Consider the following 23533-nt stretch of genomic DNA (forward strand, 5'->3'; position numbering starts at 1 on the left):
TATTAATGCTTTCACCAAGGTTAACATTGCTACTTCTAAGTCATACTGATAGCATGCATTGCTGATATAATGTGATGAGGAAACCCATGGCAGATCTAAGCTTAAGAAAAATATCAGAAAACCCCAAATTGAAGGATATTTTACATAATGTCTAATAAACACTCCTCAAAACTGTCATGGTCATGAGAAAGAAGGACAGACTGACAATAAAGACACATTGTGACTAATTGAAATGCATATTGACTGAGATCCTAGAACAGAAAAGGATATTAAGGGAAAACAAATAAAATTTGAAAAAAATATGGAGGTTAAAAACCATAGTAGATTTCTTAGTTGTGATAAATATAACAATGTAAGTACAAGGCAAACTGAGTGAAAATTTTATAGACTATTTCTCTACTATCCTTGTGATTTTTTCTCTAAATACAAAACTATTTTAAAATAAAACTTTGTTAAAAATAAAGATAATTAAAATCCAGTTTCTCAGTGACACTAGTCTTATTTCAACTACTCAATAGTCACATATGGCTACTATACTGCATAGCTGAAATATAGGGTATTTCCAATCTGATATTAATACATTCAGCATAGTACCTTTCCCTTGGCCAGTTTCCCCCATAAACCTCATCTATCAAGATGAGCTTATGTCCCTAAATGCTGATATCCAATAACAAAATGCAGAGGCTAATCACACACAAATGTATGGGCAACAGTGGGATAAGCCTATAACCTAAATCTGAAACAAGGCAGATAACATCCAAGTTTCTTTGACTGTAATGTTCTACACCTTTGTTAGCACCTACTAGAATTGCTCTAAGACACATTAACTTACCTTCATAGGAACATGGAGAATATAGGTAACAGTGGGAACCTAGTAGACCTGTAAGAAAGGGAAATGGCTTCCTCTGCCATAAGCTCCCCTTGTCCATCCTTGGACAACATTTCTTGTACTTGGGTTTTGCTCAAAATTCCAATAGATTTTTATTGAGTAGCAAAATTCCCCAAGCAGTTGTCCCTAAAAAACCACACTAACTGCAAGTTTTCAATGCCAAACAAACTCCTCTAATAGTCTCCCTGGGCAAGAGGAAAAGTATATGTATGGGATACACACAACAATGAAAGGAAAGACAAATAGTCATGTCCAAGGAATTACCCCCACAGAGTTGTATGTAAAACAACATGGAGCCAAGGAATGGATCGTTATATAAATGGACCAAAACTAGCACCCGTTAATTGGCCCCTATGTTGTTTACTTCTTCATAGCAGGTTAAGATCACTAGCTCAACAGCCACCAGCACAAAACTCAAATTCTTAATCACCTAACTTCTTTAAATTCAGCCCAATCAGGAATAAGTCATTTAGAGCTTGCCTGCTCTCCATACCATGTGAAACTCTACCCAACATCTGCTAGCCATGGAAAAGAGAGACTACATAACTAGAAAAGACCCCAAACTGTTGCTGTCCTTCAGGGCTCTCTGATTCATAGAGTCCCCACTCAGTAAACCCACTATGCAATGCTGTCTTTTCATGGTCATTTCTTTTTCTTAATCAGCCTTGAAATCCATAACACCTAGTCTCAGCTTTCAGCCATTCTTCACACGTGTGCAATCAAGACAATTTCTACATTTTTGCACTTTTCTAAGGAGTAAACTATTATTTCTTATTTCTTCATAACTGCTAGTTTTGTGGGGAGGGATGTAATTTATTATTTAAACAAAATATTAAGTTAAAAAAGATGTCCTATAAGCAAAAATGAATTTACAAAATTTAGGTGTTTGTAGAATGCTTATATCTGTAGCATCATATCTTAGTTGTTTCCGTATCATACTAGTAAATAAGAGCGATAGAGTACAATTTATGTCAAAATATATTACTTTCCAAATACCGTTATGATATCGCTTATATGTGGAATCTAAAATATGGCACAAATGATCCTACCTACAAAACAGAAACGGACTCACGCACATGGAGAACAGACTTGTGGTTGCCAAGGGGGAGAGGGGAAGAAGTGGGATGTACAAGAAGTTGGGGTTGGTAGATGCAAACTTTTACATTTAGAATGGATAAGCAATGAGGTCCCTACAGCATATGGAACTATATCCAATCTCTTGGGATAGAACATGATGGAATACAGCATGAGAAAAAGAATATACATATATATATGACTGGGTCTCTATGCTGTACAGCAGAAATTGATACAACACTGTAAATCAACTACACTCTAATAAAAAAATGAAATTAACAAAAAGAAAATATATTATTTTCAATGAGAAATATTTTCTTTTTTAGTAAAATGTATGGAAGTGATTCCTAGAAATCTATATTCATCTATACAGTCTCCATTTTTTCCAAGAATACTTAACACTTTAAACAATGTGATTCTCAGTGGGCCCTTGGCCTGTCATATTCTCTTCTAAGACTACAAGAGTGTCAGAGTTTCAAGATCGCATTATTAGAATAAAACCTTATACTCATATCAAGCACTTCAGAAAATCATTGTTGTAGAACAGCTTGAAAGCTCTGGGCTTTCTTAAGTAGATAACATCACAACTTGTCAGAATCATCAACCACCAACTGGGACTGTGATATAAGACTTTAAAGAAGCACTGTAACATTTCCAGTGGAAGGACCTAATTAAGGGAGTTCCTCTTATGGCTCAGCAGTAAGGAACCCAGATAGTATCCATGAGGACGCAGGTTCAATCCTGGCCTTGCTTAGTAGGTTAAGGATTGAGCATTGCTGCAAATTGCTATTAGCTGTGGTGTAGGCCACAGATGTGGCTCAGATCTGGTGCTGCTGTGGCTGTGGTGTAGGCCAGCAGCTACAGCTCTAGATAGACCCCCGAGCCTGGGAACTTCCCCATGCCCCAGGTGAGGCCCTAAAAAAGACATAACCAACTAACTAACTAAATAAATAAATAAAATGGTAGTTTTCACCTCTTTTATATAATCTCCAAATTGAGTTAGTTGACTGTTTTACTCTAGGCAAAACCTTTCATAAGCTTACTGTGAATTTAATCATTGTATTCTTTTCCCAAATGCTAGCCTTTATAAAATGGTTTCCACATAAACATTTCTCCTGTTTAAGCATTTGTGACTAAAGAACAATTTGAGTCATTCTGTTTTAAAGTTTTAAAAATTATTTAAACAGTAACAAAGGAAGTTTTCTCATTTCTTATAGTTTTATCATCTGTAGCCTCAACATCAGGTAATTACATCAGGAGAAATGACAAAACTTATTTAATAAATTGCACATGTCATCCCATAACTAATTCTAAAGTGAATGTCAAATTATTTCTTAGTTTATATGAATAACCAATGTGTTCATTCTGCAATCTATTTTGTCCAAACATTCAACCGAGGGAAACAATTTAAATATGACAGTTTTCATGTGTTTTGATCACTATAATAATTACTTTAAAATTGTTCAAATGAGATAACTTGTTAGATAAAAAAAGTAACACTTACCTTCTTAAGTAGAAACATGTCCTTTAATATACTATTTAGAATATTCAGTTTTATAACTTGTATCTATATCTTGACTTGGGTGATGCCGTAGGTGCTCCATCTACAGCCCTTAGCCTAAACAATTCTACTATCCTGGACAACTTCCAGCTGCCACTATCTCTCATTTTGCCCCAGGGCTTTCTCCAGGGAAGGCTACTAGATGCCATCAGAACTGGGAATTCACAACTGGGAGAAGCTCTCAAATAGTTTTAGAACAAATTCCTATCTTTCAGATAGAATAACATATATATTCTATACTATTTCTCATGCTGCTAGTTAGCTTGATAACACAACTTTTTTAGCTTCTTTCTTTTTCCAATTTCGATTTTCCATTGACCTACTAGTGTATCTGCACTTCCCAAATAAACTATTTATACCTGAATTATTAAGTCAGCATTGTTTAAAACATTCATCAATTAGCCATTTGGTAGTGTTCTCTCCCTTCTTTCAACAAACTGTCAGTTTCCATTGTTTATTTTCAAGATAAATGGATTTCTCTATTCTTATAAAGATAGCCTAGAATCACACCCTCACCTACTTCTTTTTAAACATCATATTTCAGTCCAGACTCCTGCTTCTCTGCTCACCCTCGATAAATACTTCTTGACAGCATTTTTTTTCTTTTCTTTCTATTTTTTTTTTTTTCATTTTAGGGCTATACTTGTGGCATCTGGTGTTCCTAGGCCAGGTGCTAAATCAGAGCTACAGCTGCTGGCCTACTTCACAGCCACAGCAACATGGGATCCGAGCCAAACCTGTGACCTACTCCACAGCTCATGGGAATATTGGATCCTTAACCCACTGAGCAAGGCCAGGGATTGAACCCAAATACTCATAGATGCTAGTTGGGTTCATTAACTGCTGAGCCATTATGGGAACTCTGACAGCCTCACTTATAGAGGACCATCTCCTCAAGACCACTCTAAGTAACAAAAGGCACTAACTCCTCCAGAATAGCAAATGCATTCTTGTCAAAGTAACCCTATTTTTAAATCCATTGAACATATCTGTCTTCATCTATCTCAATATCTCAGTATAATTTGGTACTGTTGAACATACCCTACTTCTTGTACCCTACCTTTGCACTTCTATGGCTCTGAACTAATTTAGGCTTTTTCCTCTCTTCACCTTTGATGGTTTATCCTATTATATGTATTACACAAACCATAAATGTCTCTTTAAGTTTTATTCTATCCTGTATTTGTAATGAAGAAACAATCTACCCAGAGCCTGGAGATAAATATGCATGAGCTCTATAAAATGTGTCCTCTCTCTGTATTACCAACAGTTAATATATTTAAAAAAACAAAAACCTCCTTGTTTGCTTATAGTATTTTATTTACCTCTCTTCTCCAAGCTTTCAACATCTTTCCAGCCTTATCATGAAGTTCTGGATCAGGTCACCACCACCTTAAGCCTGAATAATAAAATAAAATTCCAACTGGTATCTGATTCTATGCTTATTGCCTCTCCCTAAGTTATTCTTCACATAGGAACCCATGACTCTTTTTTTTTACGATTTCAATTTATTCCTACAGCCTAAAGTCCAATAGAATCTGGCTTTGCATTAGCTTTTAAATATCATGTTCTAACACTTCCCTATTTGTGTAAGCTTTTGCCACACAGAATAGAATCAGGTATTTTGAGACTGTTTTAAAGAATATAAAATATAAAAATATCAAAAACAAATTATATAGTAAAGTCAATACTAATTTAGAATAAGCAACCATAACAAATAATATTTTAAAAACATAATTCTAGGAACACCACAAAATACAGAAAAATAACACAATATTATTAACTGCTTGAACTATTCTATAGTATTTTCTCTGTATTTGATGAATCCTCTGTGTTTTCATATCACAATTCTATAATGTTAATTTCTTAAAGAGATATGAGAACGATAATTCACAGAGGGCACTTTAATTTGTATGCCCAAGAAACACATAGATGCTGACCATTTTAATATCAAGCTATGCCATCAAACAGGAAAAATAAATAGATACTATGTTTATAATTTTATATACCACAGTATAAATTCCTAATGGGTGAGAACTTCTATTTTAAGTAGGCATCAATGAGAATTAAATATTTCATATTATGCTTGGCAACTTTTTCTACCAACTGTCTCCTACCTGTGTTCATTTCAAATTTTGTTTCTCCTTTTTCGTACCTCGTCCTTCTAGTATGTGGTGCCAAAGCCCACCTCTTTTTTAAGGTTATAGATGTGGTGTATCCACAAAATGGATGAGGAAGATTCCTAGAAGCCAGAATTAAGAATGGTTAGTAATCACTTTACTGTACAGTGAAGAGACTGATTATACATGCTGCTAAATCCAAACCAAATGTGTCACCAATATTCACTCACTAGATCCCAAAACTATTTTTTGGAGTTTGAATATTAATCTTAGTGCTTTCTCTTATTTCTTTGACTTCTCCCCTAGATGATGTTGACTGAAAAAAAAATGCACAGCTTAAAAGTTGAGAATTATGGTTTATTAAGTGGAGTTTCTGAAAACTTCAAGTACAGGAGGTAGCGTCTCAGATATTTTGATGGACTACTTCAAAAGGGTAAGGTAGGAGCCAGGATATGTAGGAGTTTTTGCCAAAAAACCCAGGTAGTCAGAACATCAAAAGATTACTGTTAATCAAAGAAAACCAGACATCTGAAGTTAATTAATTTAGTGCTTCTCTATGGTTGGGAAGATGCAAGAGTCTGTGTTCACTGAAATTGTTCCTTTGATATGCACCTTAGCTATCCAGGGCCAATATCCTATTTTTTTTTTCCCATTATGAGTCCCTCTCTGGTTGCATTACTGGAGGTGGCTATGGTGGCTAATGGCTTGATTGCAGCACCATTCTTTGTTTATGACAGGTGACATTCTTGGTTCACAATTGTCAGAGGCATCAACATTGATGAGAGGAAAAGGAGACTTTTAATATGTGAATTAAAAGAAAAGGGTTAGTTAATTTTCATTTTTATTATAAAATTATGGCCTTTAGGAATGAAAAGGAAAGGCCTGAGGGAAATACTATAAGAAAAAATCTCAAAATGGCTGAAAGACTTAAATATAAGACAAGACACCATTAAACTCCTGGAAGAGAATGTAGGCAAAACATTCTCTGACATCAACCTTACAAGTATTTTCTCAGGTCAGTCTCCCAAGGCAACAGAAATAAGAGCAAAAATAAACCAATGGGACCTAATCAAACTGACAGGCTTTTGCACAGCAAAGGAAACCAAAAAGAAAACAAAAAGACAACTTACACAATGGGAGAAAATAGTTTGAAATGATGCAACCGACAAGGGCTTAATCTCTAAAATATACAAGCAACTTATACGAGTCAACAGCAAAAAAGCCAACCACCCAATGGAAAAATGGGCAAAAGACCTGAATCAACATTGCTCCAAGGAAGATATACAGATGGCCAACAAGCACATGAATAAATGCTCAGTATCCCCGATATTAGAGAAATGCAAATCAAAACTACCTGAGATACCTCCTCACACCAGTCAGAATGGCCATCATTAATATGTCCACAAATAACAAATGCTGGAGGTGGTGTGGAGAAAAAGGAACCCTCCTACACTGTGGTAGGAACATAAGCTAGTACAACCACTATGGAAAACAGTATGGAGGTATGTTGGAAAACAGTATGGAGGTATGTTAGAACTCACAGAACTACCATATGACCCAGCAATCCCACTCTTGGGCATATAGCCAGACAAAACTTTCCTTGAAAAAGACACATGCACCCGCATGTTCATTGTAGCACTATTCACAATAGCCAAGACATGGAAACAACCCAAATATCCATCAATATGTTTAGATTAGGAAGATGTGGTACATATACACAATGGCATACTACTCATCCATAAAAAAAGAACAAAATCATGCCACTTGCAGCAACATGGATGGGACTAGAGATTCTCATCCTGAGTGAAATAAGTCAGAAAGAGAAAGACAAATACCATATGATATCACTTATAACTGGAATCTGATATACAGCACAAATGAATGTTTCCATAGAAAAGAAAATCATAGACTTGGAGAATAGACTTGTGGCTGCCAGCAGGGAGAGGTAGGGAGTGGGAGGAATTGGGAGCTTGGGGTTAACGGATGCAAACTATTGCTCTTGGAATGGATTTACAATGAGATCCTGCCATGTAGCATTGAGAACTATGTCTAGATACTTACATTGCAACACAACAATGGGAGGAAAATGTATGTATACATGTATGTGTAACTTGGTTCCCATGCTGTACAGTGGAAAAAAAAGATCCTAACAAATAAAATGAGAAAAAAAGAGAGAGAAGAGAGAAATTCCCTAACGTCTTCGGAAAGTTTGTCTCCATTGAACAAAACAGGAGTCAATAAACATTCACTCCTGAATTCTGGGTGTGGACCTAGGGACACAGTTATGTGCATACAGTCTGTAATTCATCTAACCGAAAGACAACTGGCCCAAAACTTTGTTGAGTATCATTCAAACTATCCTGTATGTAAATACTTTGACAGAGAGATCAGGAGGCTTTGACAAAGAGCATGTAATTGGTGGTGTAGTAGTAGGTTAAAGATGCAGCAATAATAAGTTCAACATCACAGCCTTGCCCAACAGTAATTTTTTTTTTTTTTAGGGCTGTTCCCACAGCATATGGAGGTTCCCAGGCTAGGGGTTGAATCAGAGCTATAGCTTCTGGCCTATGCCACAGCCACGGCAATTCAGGATCTGAGCTGCATCTGTGACCTACACCACAGCTCATGGAAATTCCAGATCCTTAACCCACTGAGCTAGGCCAGGGATCGAACCTGCATCCTCATGGATGCTCAAAGATGTTCAACATCACTCATTATTAGAGAAATGTAAATCAAAACCATGATGAGGTACCACCTTACACCAGCCAGAATGGCCATCATCCAAAAGTCTACAAACAATAAGTGCTGGACAGAGTGTGGAGAAAAAGGAACCCTACTACACTGTTGCTGGGATTGTAAATTGGTGTAACCACTGTGGAAAACAGCATGGAGATTCCTCAGGAAACTAAAAATAGAACTACTATTTGACCCAGCAATCCCACTCCTGGGCATCTATCCAGAGAAAACCATGACTCAAAAAGACACATGTACTCCAGTGTTCATTGCAGCACTCTTTGCAATAGCCAAGACATGGAAACACCTCAATGTCCATTGACAGAGGAATGGATCAAGAAGAAGTGGCACATATATACACAACAGAATATTACTCAGCCATTAAAAGGAACAAGATAATGGCATTTTTAGCAACATGGATGGAAATAGAAATTATGATGTTAAGTGAAGACAGTCATACAATGAGACACCAACATCAAATGCTATCACTTAATATGGAATCTGAAAAAAGGACACAATGAACTTCTTTGCAGAACAGATACTGACTCACAGACTTTGAAAAAATTATGGTTTCCAAAAGAGAGAGGTTTGGGGTTGGGGGGATGCACTCGGGGTGTGGGATGGAAATACTACAAAACTGGATTGTGATGATCATTGTACAACTATGAATGTAATAAATTCATTGAGTAATAAAAATATAAAGTTATAAATAGGATAAAAGTAAAGAATGGACACTTGAAAACAGACTTAGCAATTTCAACATTCCTTTTTGAATTTTTTAAACCAGTGAGGCAAAACAAAAAATAATAGCATACATGAATTAAATAATATTATCAACCAACTTGACCTAAAATAACATGTATACCCCCATCAAAGAATGTATTCTTTTAAGTGTACAATCTTTGTATTTACTAAAAGAGACCATATTCTGGGCTTTAAAACAAATCTTGAAAAAAGTTAAAATGCTTTAAGTCATATAGAGTATGTCCTATGACTAAAATGGAGTTTTATTAGAATAACAGAATGATTTCTGGAAAATTTCCAAGTAATTTTAAACCAGTTAATAACTTCAAAATAATTCATGAATCAAAAAATACATTAAAAAGGAAATTAGAGAATATGTGTATTGAATGAATGCAAACATGACATAAAAAATTAGAAATAAATTTGAATTGAATGAAAATGAAAAACAAGAAAAAAACGTGAGAATTCCACTAAGGAATGTTGTAGTGGGAAGTTTTACAGCAGTAAATGTCATACTACAGAAAAAAAAAACAAAACAAAACACAGTGTCATACCAATAACTTTAACTTACAGCATAAACGAAAAAAGAAGAGTAAATTTAGCCTAAATTAAATAGAAGGCAAATGACAAAGATCAGAAATTATTTCAATAGAGAAGAGAAAGTCTAAAAATCAATTATAAAAAATTAAAAAATCAATAAAATTGAAAACTCATGGTCAGATTGAGAAGGAAAAAGTCAGTAAACAAAAATTACCAATATAAGGAATCAAAGATGTGACTCTAGTTTCCATAGTTGTTAAAAGCATATCTTATTTCAGGCTGCTATAGGAAAATATGCTGGACTGAGAGGCTTATAAACAACAGAAATTTATTTTTCACAGTTCTAGACGTTGGGAATTCCAAGATCAAAGAGCCAGCAGATTCAATGTTTGGTGACAGCTACTTTTTGGTTCATAAACGGCTGACTTCACATGATGGAAGGGCAAGAAAGCTCTCGGGATCATTTTTATAGGGGGGATAATGTTTTGTAAAGGCAGAGTCCTCATGGCCTAATCACCTTTCAAAGGCGCTATCCCCAAATACCATAATATTAGGAGTTAGTTTTCAACATATAAATTTGGGGAGGAAACAAAGGTTCAGCCTATATGAAATAATAAGAAACTATTATAAACAACCACATGTCAATAATTTTATAAAATGTGAAAACAGACAAATTCCCTTACAGGCAAAATTACCAGTCATTCTGGAAGAAATGGACAATCTGAGTATCTTGATATTTATTAAACAAATTAAATTTGTACTTATTAGTCTTCCTACAAATAAAATTCTTGGCTCATGTGGTTTCACTGGTAAAGTCTGCCAAATATCAAACAATCCCACAGAAAATTTACTCAAAACATGAAAAGGAAAGAATACGTTCCAACTTAGTCTATGAAGTCAGCATTACTTTATCACTAAATAAGACACTGCGAGAAAAGAAAAATACACATTATTACCTCTCATGAACATAAATGTAAAAATTTTAAACTAAAGTTTTTGCTAATCAAGTCTAGCTATAAATAAAATGGACAATGCATTATGAACATAGTTTATCCCACTAATGTAAGGTTGTTTAACATAAAAAAATTCAACCAGGATAAATATGTCCACCAAAGGATCAAGAAAAATACAAGTATGTTCATTTTCACTGCTTCTATTCAATAAAAGTATTGAATAGAAGTTATTGTTGATGCAGTATGGCAAGCAAATGAAAAACCAAAATATATCAAATAAAAATATTCACAAATGACATGAATAACTATATCAGTGGTTTTCCACTAAGGGTAATTTCCACTAGAGACATTTGGCAATATCTGGAGACAGTTTTAATTTTCATAACTAATGAGGTACTAGTTAGTTGTATAGAGGCCAGGGATGCTGTTTAACATGCTACAATGCACAGGATAGCCTCACACAACAAATTACAGCCCCAAATGTCAAAAGAGTTGTTGTTGAGGAATGCCTGTTTTAGTAAAAAATATAATAAGTCTACAAAAAAAGCTAGTACAACTAGTAAAACTATCAAGTGAGTTTAGGCCAATTTACAGGATACAGTATCAATATACATGCATCAACTGCATTTACATATAAGAGCAATGAGAAATTGGGAATTGAAATTTTAAATTATCATCTGCCAGTATTCCAAAAAGTATAAAATACTTAAACATAAATATGTAGAATATCTATATAACTAAAACTATAAATAATACTGAAATCAAAATTTGATAAATAAGTGATGATATATACATATTGCTCATTTATATGAAGACTCCTGAGTGTGTGTGCACATAAGTGCATACCATGGGTGTGTCTGTGTGTGTGTAGTAAATTACAAAGGCTGGCCATTTGTAACTTCCAAGGATGTGGAGTATCTTTCCCATTCCCTGTTATTAGAAATGTAAAATGATACAAACACTGAGGAAATGTAACAATTTCTTAAAAAGTTAAAAACACACCTACCATATGACCCAGCCATTCTCTTCCTAGGTATTTATTCAAAAGAAATTATGACATGTATTCCTACAAAACCTTGTACATGAGTATTCATAACTGCTTTATTGTATCCAAAAACTAGAAACTAACCAAATGTCCATAAACAGATAATCCATTATCAAACTGTGGTATATCTGCATAATGGAAGAGTACTCAGAAATAAAAAGGAAAGGATTATTTGTACCCACAACAAATTTATGATCTCAAAGTAAGTTGCTGAGTGTAAGCAGTCAGACCACTGCCACCAACAATAACATAAGAGCACATGATGCATGACTCAACTTACATAAAATTCTAGAAAACTGTATTACAAAAGGGCATGTGATAATTTATATTACTGACATATTCAATTACTTGATTATGGTTTCAAAACCCATTAGTTTGTACATATTAAATATGTACAGTCTATTGTATACAAATTATATGCCAATGAAATTGTTAAAAATCTAAATAAAATGAACATTAGATATTGTCAGCTATCACGTTCAGATATTTAATCTGCCTTCAGATATTTTTATACCAAAAATACATTGTTTAAATTTAAATTGTCAATTAACTTTTGATAATTTTGATGATTTTTATCAATTTCTGTGAATGATCAGCTATTTAGAAAGAGAATGAGACCTATTAAACTTCTTGATATGTTTTACATTTTTAAGAATTGATGATGTTTTTGAAAAGATACAGAGCAATACTTTATATTTACCTACATATTTATAACTTCTTGTGTGTTTTCTTTTATTTTAAATATCCTGATTTCCATTAGCATGCTTTTCTATAATTCATAACTGTAAACCTCAATTAATCTATACGTATGAGGTACATGATACGTGATCATATTTTTAGGGCATCAGAAATATACAAGATTACAGAGAAGTAAATTATTTGGAATACTCATTTTAAGTCATAGCAGTTAAATGTAATTTAAATAAGTTAATCTTCAGTCATTTGGGTAACAATGATATATATCACTATAAAATATGCTTAAAAGTGTGCAAATGACATAATTTCATGACTCTTAACAGTCTGATCCCTTTAAGACATTTAAATTAGATAAGTATGCATCTAGCATTTCTATTGTTCTTTTCATTAACAAAATATTCTAAGCTGTTCTCAGCCAATGTTTGGGAAACTTCTTAATAGTGTGAATAAATTAATAATTAAGAACACTTGCATAAATCTTGAATGTATATTTTGTAGTATAAATATCATTTGTAAAGAAAATACTAACAATTTAGTAAATATGCTGAGCATTTCTAATGAGCAATATATTATTTTTTAATGTTACTGAAAGTAAGAAATAACAAAATAGGAGTTCCCATCATGGCTCAGGGGAAATGAATCTGACTAGCATCCATAAAGTTGTAGGTTCAATCCCTGGCCTTGCTCAGTGGGTTGAGGATCCAGCGTTGCCATGAGCTGTGGTGTAGGTCAAGACACAGCTCAGATCTCACATTGCTGTTGCTGTGGTGTAGGCCAGAGGCTACGGCTCTGATTAGACCCCTAGCCTGGGAACCTCTGTATGCCATGGGTGTGGCCCTAAAAAAACAGAAATAAAAAAAATAAGAAAGTAAAAATAAAATGCACATGCAAAAAAGTTCTTCTATAGCTTAGCTTATAATTAAATTACCCTCTTTCCACCTGTGTTGGAGCTATCAATTTCTGTGAATGGACAGCTATTTAGAAAGAATGAGAGCTATCAAACTTTTTAATGTCTTACACTTTTTCAAAGTATCTCTCAAAATAAGTGGTAAAGGAAAACATTACTAGCAAGTGCAGTACTAGTAAGTGCAATAGGCAGTAAAATAATGTTAACAACAGTTAATTTTTGAGTACTTACTATGCTGACACTGTTCTAAAAACTGTATAGGACTTTGATTTGACAATATTCCTTTGAAAGAAATACTATTAACAACTCTAATATATGCATGAAGAAAGTGAGTTGCAGAGAAGGAATAGTATGTAATGCCCATAATGTTAATACTTTAATGAGAAAATGTTTAACCTAAACGCAGTGCCAAGTTCCTGGATGGTAGTAACATGCTGTTCAAACTATTATAGCTATGCTTAGGCATTTCATCCTAAAGCACCACAGTGATTGTTACAATTTCATGTAATTACCTGCCTTGGAAATGAAAAGAGCTGGAAAAACATCCATCAAATTTCTGTTTTTTCTATGAGCTTGGGACCTCTGACAATAGTTGTACATTTCAAGCCTATAGCTCAAAATCCCAAGATACCGAAGAAGAATCTGAAAATTGACATTATGCATTTTACCCTACAGCAGTATGCCTTATTATATAGATGACTTTATCTATTTCAAAATATTCTCCAATTTAAAGCTCCTTGTCTAATGCCTTCATATTTAGCCACTATTCTTAACTTTGGGACTAAAATAAATTTCTTTGCTTGTGGTTTCTGTGGGTGATGGTTTTGGAAAGTAAGGTAAGAAAAAAAAAGTTTTTTGACCTCCCTCTGTCCCAATTTTGAAACATTTCCTCACAAAAAATTCACATAACAGATGCAAAATATTCACTGTGGAAACTTTCATGAACTGGCACAGAAGATTGTTTCAAGGGGTGAGCAATTACTGTCACTTATAAGGCCACAAATAAAAACATTTTCTTGACATATTTGAGTTATGCATCCATGAAGACATCAAGGTATAACGTAAAAATACAATAGAAAACAGCTACAAAATTGAATAAATTCCAATATTTACAAGTAGCACATGCTATTTTCAGAGACACATAAAAAGTACTCAGTTAAAAATATGAAAAGGATTCCTAAAAGCATGTCATTTAGAAGAAGTAAGAAAAATATAGTCATACCAAATATTGCATTGGACACATATTTTTAAAGTAGATTTTATTTTTTAGAGCAGTTTTATGTTCACAGCAAAATTTAGAAAATGTACAGATCTCTACACATGCATATTATACCACCTGTCCCTACACATGCATATCCTCCCCTGCAATCAACTTCCTTCACCAGAGTGATATATTTGTTATAATTCATTAACCTACACTGACACATGATTATATTAGGGCTTACTCTTGATGCTGTATATTCTACTGGTTTTTACAAATAAATAATGGTATTTATCTACTATTAAAGTATCATATAGAGAAGTTCCATTGCCCTAAAAATCCTCTCTATTCTATACATCCTTATTCATTCTTTGACTATTCATTCTTTTCTATCCCCCAATCACTGGCATCTGATGATATTTTTACTCTCCCTATAGTTTGTCTTTTCTAGAAAGTCATATCGTTGGAATCATACAGTATCACAGCTTTCTCATATTGGCTTCTCTCACTTAGTAATATGCATTTAAGGTTTTTCCATGTCTTTCATATCTTGATAATTAATTTTTTTAGTGCTGAATAAATACTATTTCATTGTCTGGATGTATCACAATTATCCATTCACCTACTGAAGATGCTTGGTTGCTTCCAAGTTTTGGCAATTATGAATAAATCTGCATAAACATCTATATTCACGTTTTGTGAGGATAAACTTTTGACAGACTTGAGTAAATTCCAAAAAGCACAATTGCAGGGTTTGAGTATGATTCGTATGATATCAGTATGTTTAGCTTCATAAAAACTGTCTTTCAAAGTAGCTGTACCATTTTGCATTCCTATCAGTGAAGAGAGTTCCTCTTGCTCCACATGCTCAATAGCATGTGATATTGTTCAAGTTTGATTTTAGCCATTCTAATAGGTGTGTAATGATATTTCATTGTTTTAATTTGCAATTCCCTAATGACATATTTAGAGCATTTTTCATATGCTTACTTGCCATCTGGATATCTTATTTGGTGAGATATCTGTTCATCTCCTTGATTCCTGCTCCCTCCCCAGCTTTACTGGGATATGGTTAAGATAAGTTAAAAGTACACAGTATGATGATACAAGACATGTATATATTGTAAGACATTTACAGCAATAAGCCTAGTTAACACATTCTTTACCTCAATTAATTGCCATTTTATTTTGTTGCTGTTATAGTGAGAACATAGCAACCTCCAGGTACACAATACACTATTAATTATAGTCACCATGCTATATACTAGATCCCCAGAACTTACTCATATTTTAACCAAGTTTGTACACGTTGAACAACATCTACCATTTTCCCTACCCCTCAGCCCCTGGCAAACATCATTCCGTTCTTTGTCTCTTTATGAGTTTGTTTTTTTAGATTTCACATATGAATGAGATCATGAAGTATTTGTCTTGCTATACCTGACTTATTTCACTTAACATAATGCAAAGTTCCATTCATGTTGTTGCAAAAGATGATAGGAGTTCTTTCTTTTTTTAGGGCTGAATTACATTTCATTATATATATCACACTTTCTTTATCCTTTCATCCATAGATGGAAACTGTTTCCCTAAACATACCCTGAAGTGGCACTGCTGGATATTATGGTACTTCTATTTTAATTTTTCAGGAACTGCCATACTGTTTTCTTTAGGGGCTGAACCAACCAACCAACAGTGTACCAGAGCTCCCTGTCCTTCACATCCTCACCAGGATTTGTTACCTCTTGTCCTTTCTACAATAACCTTTATAACAAGTTTGAGATAATATCTCACTGTGATTTTGATCTGCATTTCCCTTATGCTTAGGGATGTTGAACATCTTATTGGTACCTACTAAGCAATTGCATGTCTTCGGAAAAATTTCTTATCAAGTCCTCTGCTAATTTTTTCATTTTTTTTTTTTGGCTATAGAGTTGCATGAGTTCCTTATATGTTTGGGATATTAACATTTTACCAGATAGATAGTTTGTAAATATTGTTTCCTATTCCATAGGTTACATTTTCATTTATTTTTTTTTTTTGGTGCAGAACTTTTAGTTTGATATAGTTGTACATTTTCCTTTATCATTTTCCCTTGTGCTTATGTACAACAAATGAGAGGAAAACCTCTGCCTAAAATCTGATTAAATAAAAATGCTTCATTTACATCCATAGCAGTAAGTAGTCCCTAGGAATAGAACCCTAAGCTACAGCTTGATTTGTTTTCATTTTCCTGCTTTCTAAGGCTTCTTAATTACCTTATTTTGTTTATACTCTGTTATCACATTCACAAACCAGTTCTGAATGTAAAGATGAGAAAAGATGGGATATTATGTTAGCAGTTTTATATTGCCATAAATAACTTGGTGGTTTATTATGATTAACTCCAAACTGTAAAAGAAAGCATATTACATGTACATGCATTATTTTCCCTTTGGTTACTTAAAAATAAGGTAGAGAATATGCTACCTTCAAATTTCATTTTATGGCTGCATCTGTGGCATATGGAAGTTCCTGAGCCTGGGATCTAGTCCAAGCCATAGCTTTGACCTACACTCAGCGGTGGCAATGCCAGATCCTTTAACCCACTGGACTGAGTGGGGATCAAATTCATGCTTCTGTAGCAAGCTGAGCCACCGAAGTCAGATTCTTAACCCACTGCACTACAATGGGAACTCCTACCTTCAAATTCAACACTTAATTTTCTGTATTCTAATTCACTTATAATACATTTAATTTCAGTATTTTACTTTTTATTCCTGTGCTCAGAGTGGGGAGTTTCTTTTCAAAACTCAGCATCAATGTGAGAACAACTTTCAAATATATTGCAATGACTAGGTGGTTCTTTGATGGTTATTTTTAACATTCTTTTTGTCCTCATTCTCATTATACTTCCTCTGTGTATTAAAAGAAATATTCAAAGTTACAACAGCAATTTGGAAGAATGAGTTTATACAAATTCGACCTCTATTTAATAAATGATTATTTCTGTCATTGCAATAAAATTTCATCAGACACTATAATATAAAAGTATGACAAACTTTAATGAGTAGAGGGGAAAAAACATTCTCTTCTGCAAAGTTCTGATAAGAATTTGTTTATATAAGTGATTTCACCCTTTGTAATTGGAAAATTCTAGTCCTCACTTATTAAAGACCAAATGTAGTAACATATTACTCTCATTATATTTCTTTGGGAACAATAAATTTGACATTACTTATGCATATCACTGGCTTTTTATAAATAAGTTGTTCTTTGGACTACTGAAATTAATTAATTTATTTAGTGTTATGTATTTATTTTAGATTAAAGTTATCAACATAATTATAAGCATTTTATTATTTTTTTGGCCACACTCGTGGCATATGGAATTTTCCAGGCCAGGGAGAGAACCCACACCTCAGCAGTGACCTGAGCTGCACAGTGACAATGCCAAATTCTTAAACTACTGCCTCACAAGAGAACTTTCTCAATATAAATGTTTTCAATATTGTGATGTATATGTGCTCTAATTTCTATAATTACATAATACTAAACTATAAATGTCTCTGTTACACATTTTTTTGTCTTTTGAGGGCTGCACCTGTGGCATATGGTGGATCCCAGGACAGGAATGGAATCGGAGCTACAGCTATTGGCCTACATCATAGCCACAGCAATGTGGGATCTGAGCTGTGTCTATGAACTATACCACAGCTCACGGCAATGCTGGATTCTTAACCCACTGAACAAGGCCAGGGATCAAACCTGCGTCCTCATGGATACTAGTCGGGTTCATTAACAGCTGTGCCATGGTGGGACCCCTGTTATATTTTTAAAACCTTAATAAGTTGATTTCACAAAATAATTTATATTACATCACATTTATGTTGTACTACATAGCAGAATTGTATTTATAATTGCATATATATATATATGTGTGTGTGTGTATATATGTGTGTGTGTGTGTGTGTGTGTATATGCTTATTTTTACCCATGGTATAAATTTGAGGTATTTTTGGTCAGACTCTTAGATAGAAGCTTAAAAGCCCTCAGAAGATTATACACCTGCAACCTACACTCAGTAGTCTTTCACTGTCTTTCATTTATGTATGGGTATTTTTTTTTTTTTTGGCCGTTATTTCTTTCCTTTTAATGGCTGAGTAATATTCCATCATGTATATGTACCACATCTTTTTTTTTTTTTTATTTTCCCACTGTACAGCAAGGGGGTCAGGTTATCCTTACATGTATACATTACAACTACAGGTTTTCCCCCACCCTTTCTTCTGTTGCAACATGAGTATCTAGACATAGTTCTCAATGCTATTCAGCGGGATCTCCTTGTAAATCTATTCTAAGTTGTGTCTGATAAGCCCAAGCTCCCGATCCCTCCCACTCCCTCTCCCTCCCATCATGCAGCCACAAGTCTCTTCTCCAAGTCCATGATTTTCTTTTCTGAGGAGATGTTCATTTGTGCTGGATATTAGATTCCAGTTATAAGTGATATCATATGGTATTTGCCTTTGTCTTTCTGGCTCATTTCACTCAGGATGAGATTCTCTAGTTCCATCCATGTTGCTGCAAATGGCATTATGTCATCCTTTTTTATGGCTGAGTAGTATTCCATTGTGTATATATACCACTTCTTCCGAATCCAATCATCTGTCGATGGACATTTGGGTTGTTTCCATGTCTTGGCTATTATGAATAGTGCTGCAATGAACATGTGGGTGCATGTGTCTCTTTTAAGTAGAGTTTTGTCCGTATAGATGCCCAAGAGTGGGATTGCGGGGTCATATGGAAGTTCTATGTATAGATTTCTAAGGTATCTCCAAACTGTTCTCCATAGTGGCTGTACCAGTTTACATTCCCACCAACAGTGCAGGAGGGTTCCCTTTTCTCCACAGCCATGTATGGGTATTTTTTAACTAACTTAAAACACCTCTTTTTCTTATGGGCATTATACATCACTAAGATTCAATATCAAATTAAAAACTGAGACAAAGATTTGTATGAGATCCTCAAAATAATAAATGGTGATAAAGTTCTGAGTGTGATGAGAAAAATATTTGCAAAGATGCTTATAAATTTGTCCAATAGAGGCGAAATAACATGATTTTGAGGTATACACCATCAGCTTTCATTGTTTCATTTGGCAATTTTTCAATAGCAGTTAATAACAATGTCAACTTATTTTTAATTTTAAACTCTGTTTGTTTAGCTTAACTTGTGAAAAACAGAACCTGGCAACACAGAGCCTGTATGCTTGCATAATGACAATCAGACCAACATGCAAGTCATTTGTTCCTTTTCTGGCACTTCATTATCTCTACTCCAGTACCCACTAATCCCTGTCATCTCCCTAAATCTGAGGTTAAGGGTGAGGCACCATTTATTGTTTTTTGACCCTATTGTTTTCTTCTAGTTGGAGTTGATAAAAATTAAAACACTGTACACTTATTTAAAAATTTTCATAGAAAAAGCCCAGTATTTAAAGTGGGTTTATTATATATCAAGCCATCTCCAATATAAAGCAATGTGTTCCCCTCCCCAAAATATTTGCTCCCTCTGGGTTGTTTATTCCTTTCTTAGAAATTCTTAAATACATTAGCTTTATACATATAAAAAATTATAAAAAATGTAATAGTGTATAATTCATTAGTTTCCTAGAAAGTATCCTTAAATGTGTATGTTATACAAATTGACATAATAAATAGTATTGTTTTATGTAGGTTAACTTCATAAAGCCAGGGTATTATTATTATACAATAGCAATGTAAACCACTATTCATTCATAAGCAAAACTACAATGTGAAAGGTTTTGACTCTGTAGGAAATCAGAATTATATTGTCCTCTATCTCATCTAAATAAACATTAAAAGAGTCTTTAAGGAACATGGTTTACTTTTTCTTAAGAAGGAATCTTAGTGGGGCTTGAAATCTGAAAATGCTAAGTTTCAGATTGCATCTCAAATTTAAAGTATAATCAATCATATATTCATTTTTTTAGAAAAACTTAATTACATATTAATTGAAACATGAATTTTTTGTGTATTTATTTCAATCTCCTTCTTAAATGAAAACCCATACTCAAATGCTATACACCTTTGGGGAACACTTTTTTTTTTTTTTCTTTTTGTGGCTGCACCTGTGGCATATGGAAGTTTTTGGGCAGGAACTGAATCTGAGCAGCTGACCCGAGCCACAGATGTGGCAATGCCGGGTCCTTTAACCTACTGTGCCGGGGAGCAAACCCACACCTCTGCAGCACCAGACCCACTGCAGTTGGATTCTTAATACACTGTGCCATGCAGGAACCCTTTTTTTTTTTTTTAATGAAAATAATTTTCTAACAACTTTAAACTTTTCATTATTATGTACTGGTTTTATTATTTGTATCTTAACTTTCCAATATTGATGACATATATGTTGAATAGCATAATTATCAATTAGATTAATCAATTAAATAACCAAATAATGGGTTCTTATTTTAATAAAATAGGTTACATGTAGGTTTCGCGACACTTAGTTTTGTTCGTAGAGATTGTAAGTGATTAGAATTCCAAATGATGTTTGGTTAATGTATAATGATATTCCTCCAAATTAGAAAACAAATTGTAAGTGATATAATTTGCTCTGGTAATTTTAAAATGTCAACCATTGTTCCTATTAAAATTGACACAATGACCAAATTAGAGTTAGTAATACAAGTGATGGCAGAGCTTTCCTGTACAACATGGGACTTATACTTTAAGATTTCCTTTATTTTCAAGCTTGATCTATTATCTCTACTATTGGATGATTATTTTTATAACCTGAGGAAGATACACACTGACTTCCCTGATATTATCAAGTTTAGTTCTTAATGTTTTTCTCTGTTCCAATATACTGTGGCTTGCATCATAGTGAAAAAGTTCTAGGACTTCTTTCTAAAGACCAGCTGCAGTATTTTCTGCATTGGTGTTATCTAGGATGCTTATTAAAAATGTAAACTGTGGGTAGACCCAGATATCAGACTATTTAGCAAGCTGCTAATGCAATTCCTATGGGCACTGACTGAGAGTCACTGAAGTGAACTTTGCAAGATGAAGGAGGACATGACGGTTTAAAGCCACCAGGCAGGTTCTTATTGTATGGCAAGCCTCAGCTTCAGAAAATGGAGCTTGCTTCTTTCCAAATGGTGGGAAAGACAACAAACAATAAAAACAACAGAAAGAAAGAAATTCAAAGTAAATATTTAATGAACAGCTAAATTATTAACTCTGCTCAATTCCTGCTAAGGTTTTGAATCTTGGCAGTTCGATGAAGCAAATATTAAGCTAATTCATAAAGAAATAAACTGAGGCATGGATGCTATATTAGAATACAAATATTCTGTCTATATTAAGGTGGTTTCAGGATACTAACTTGGTTTTCTTAATTTCAAGAGATATAAATAGTTGTGATCTTATTTTCCTCCACAATAACGGTAAATGCATATTCACCTATCCGGGCATTCTTCACAAATTTTAGAAAATATGTCTGTAATGCCCCCAAGGAAATCTCATTAAAAGTTCATGTACAAAAGTGTAGACAATATGTCGAACTTTCCTTCTGGCAATTGCTCTTATTTTAGATTATATGGTAACTTTTATTTAAATATAGATCTCTGCTATGAATTCAATGTATGCAATTGCATCTTACAAAAGGAATGGAATGCCATTGTGATAATAGAACTCTGTGTTAGACATTTATTGACAGTACTGTCTCTTCTGCAATTTAATGTCATCATGGTATTTCTTGTTATATTTGTATTCAAGCTAATAAATAGTTTGTATTTGCTCATTACTCATTGCTCAGAATATTTGAGATATATATTCTGAAAAAAAATATGTGCAAACATTTGGGTGTTTGATGCATGTGTGCATTTGTTGAAAACAAGTATTTGGAATATTGAAAATAATAGAAATATGATTTCTAATATATTAGGAATAAGAAACTAATTAAAAACAAATAGAAATGAGGACATAAATTATATACACATACTTAGACATATATTTTAATTTTTATGATGAAAAAGGAAAGATATTTTTATTATATTTTAAACATTTATCTGTGGTACAAGGACTTTACTTGATAATTCAAGGCAAGATTTATTATTAAACCATTGATGGTGGCAGAAAATTTCAAGCATTGTACTACTGTTTGTATTGTTTACTTAGGTTGTGAAGTCATCTTGAATACTTTGTATAACTTTGGTGAGCTTGGTTGGGAAAAGAAGAGTAAGTCAAAATGAGAAAGAGAACTCTATGTGTCCTTCTAGCAGAGTGCAATTAGTACCATAGTATAATACATATCATGCCCACTGCTGTTTTTATCAGATAACCTTAAGTGATAAAAGTTCATAGTGGAGAACAGCTGAATTAGTCAATTTAAACTAGGGAACGTATGAGTTCCCTGGTAGCTCATTGGGGTAAGAATCTGGCATTGGTTGTCACGGCCATGGTTCAGGTTGCTGCTGTGGTGTGGATTTGATCCATGGCTCTGGAACTTCTGCATGCTGTCAGTATGGCCAAAAAATAAAAACAATAAACTAAGGAAGGTGATTTCAAAAAATCTTGAAATCACAGTGTTGTAGAACAAAAAATGATTATTTCTATTTATAGAAAATCTGTACTAGGTCAGAGGAATGTCAAATAAAGTGACTCACTCTCTTTTTTTTTTTTTTTTTGCTTTATTTTCTTTTTTTTTTTTTTTTCCCTTTTTATCATCACACCCAAAGAATATGGAAGTTCTTGGGCCAGGTACTGAGTCCAAGTTGCAGCTGCAAACTGTGCTGCAGCTGCATCAATGCTGGTTATTTTAACCCACTGCACTGAGCTAGGGATCAAACCCAGGCCTCCACAGCAATCCACACCACTGCAATTGGATTATTAATCCACTGTACCACAGCAGGAACTCCACTCTACACTTTTTATGATTCCACTGTCTCAACATATGGAACTCATAAGGTGGAGATGAAAGAAGAGATGAAATGGCTTTTAATTGCCTCAGTTAGACACATACCACTTCAATCCAACTCAACTGCAAAAATGTCTGTGTTATAAAA

At 33.9% G+C, this 23533-nt stretch overlaps 1 long non-coding RNA gene across 2 annotated transcripts in view; it reads right to left on the reverse strand.

Moving 5' to 3' along the window:
• The window catches only part of LOC110260451, a 132408-nt gene continuing 113714 nt past the window's right edge, over positions 4840–23533 (reverse strand). Inside the window, exons 3-4 of one of the 2 annotated variants that reach the window (XR_002343762.1) lie at positions 5680–5766; positions 4840–4923 (exon numbers count right to left, since the gene is read on the reverse strand). This is a non-coding gene — a long non-coding RNA (uncharacterized LOC110260451). Of the gene's footprint in view, positions 4924–5641; positions 5767–23533 lie in introns of both variants that reach the window. The other variant, XR_002343761.1, reaches the window with a different exon arrangement.

This window comes from Sus scrofa, chromosome 4, assembly GCF_000003025.6.
Source record: "Sus scrofa isolate TJ Tabasco breed Duroc chromosome 4, Sscrofa11.1, whole genome shotgun sequence".
Lineage (NCBI taxonomy): Eukaryota > Metazoa > Chordata > Mammalia > Artiodactyla > Suidae > Sus > Sus scrofa.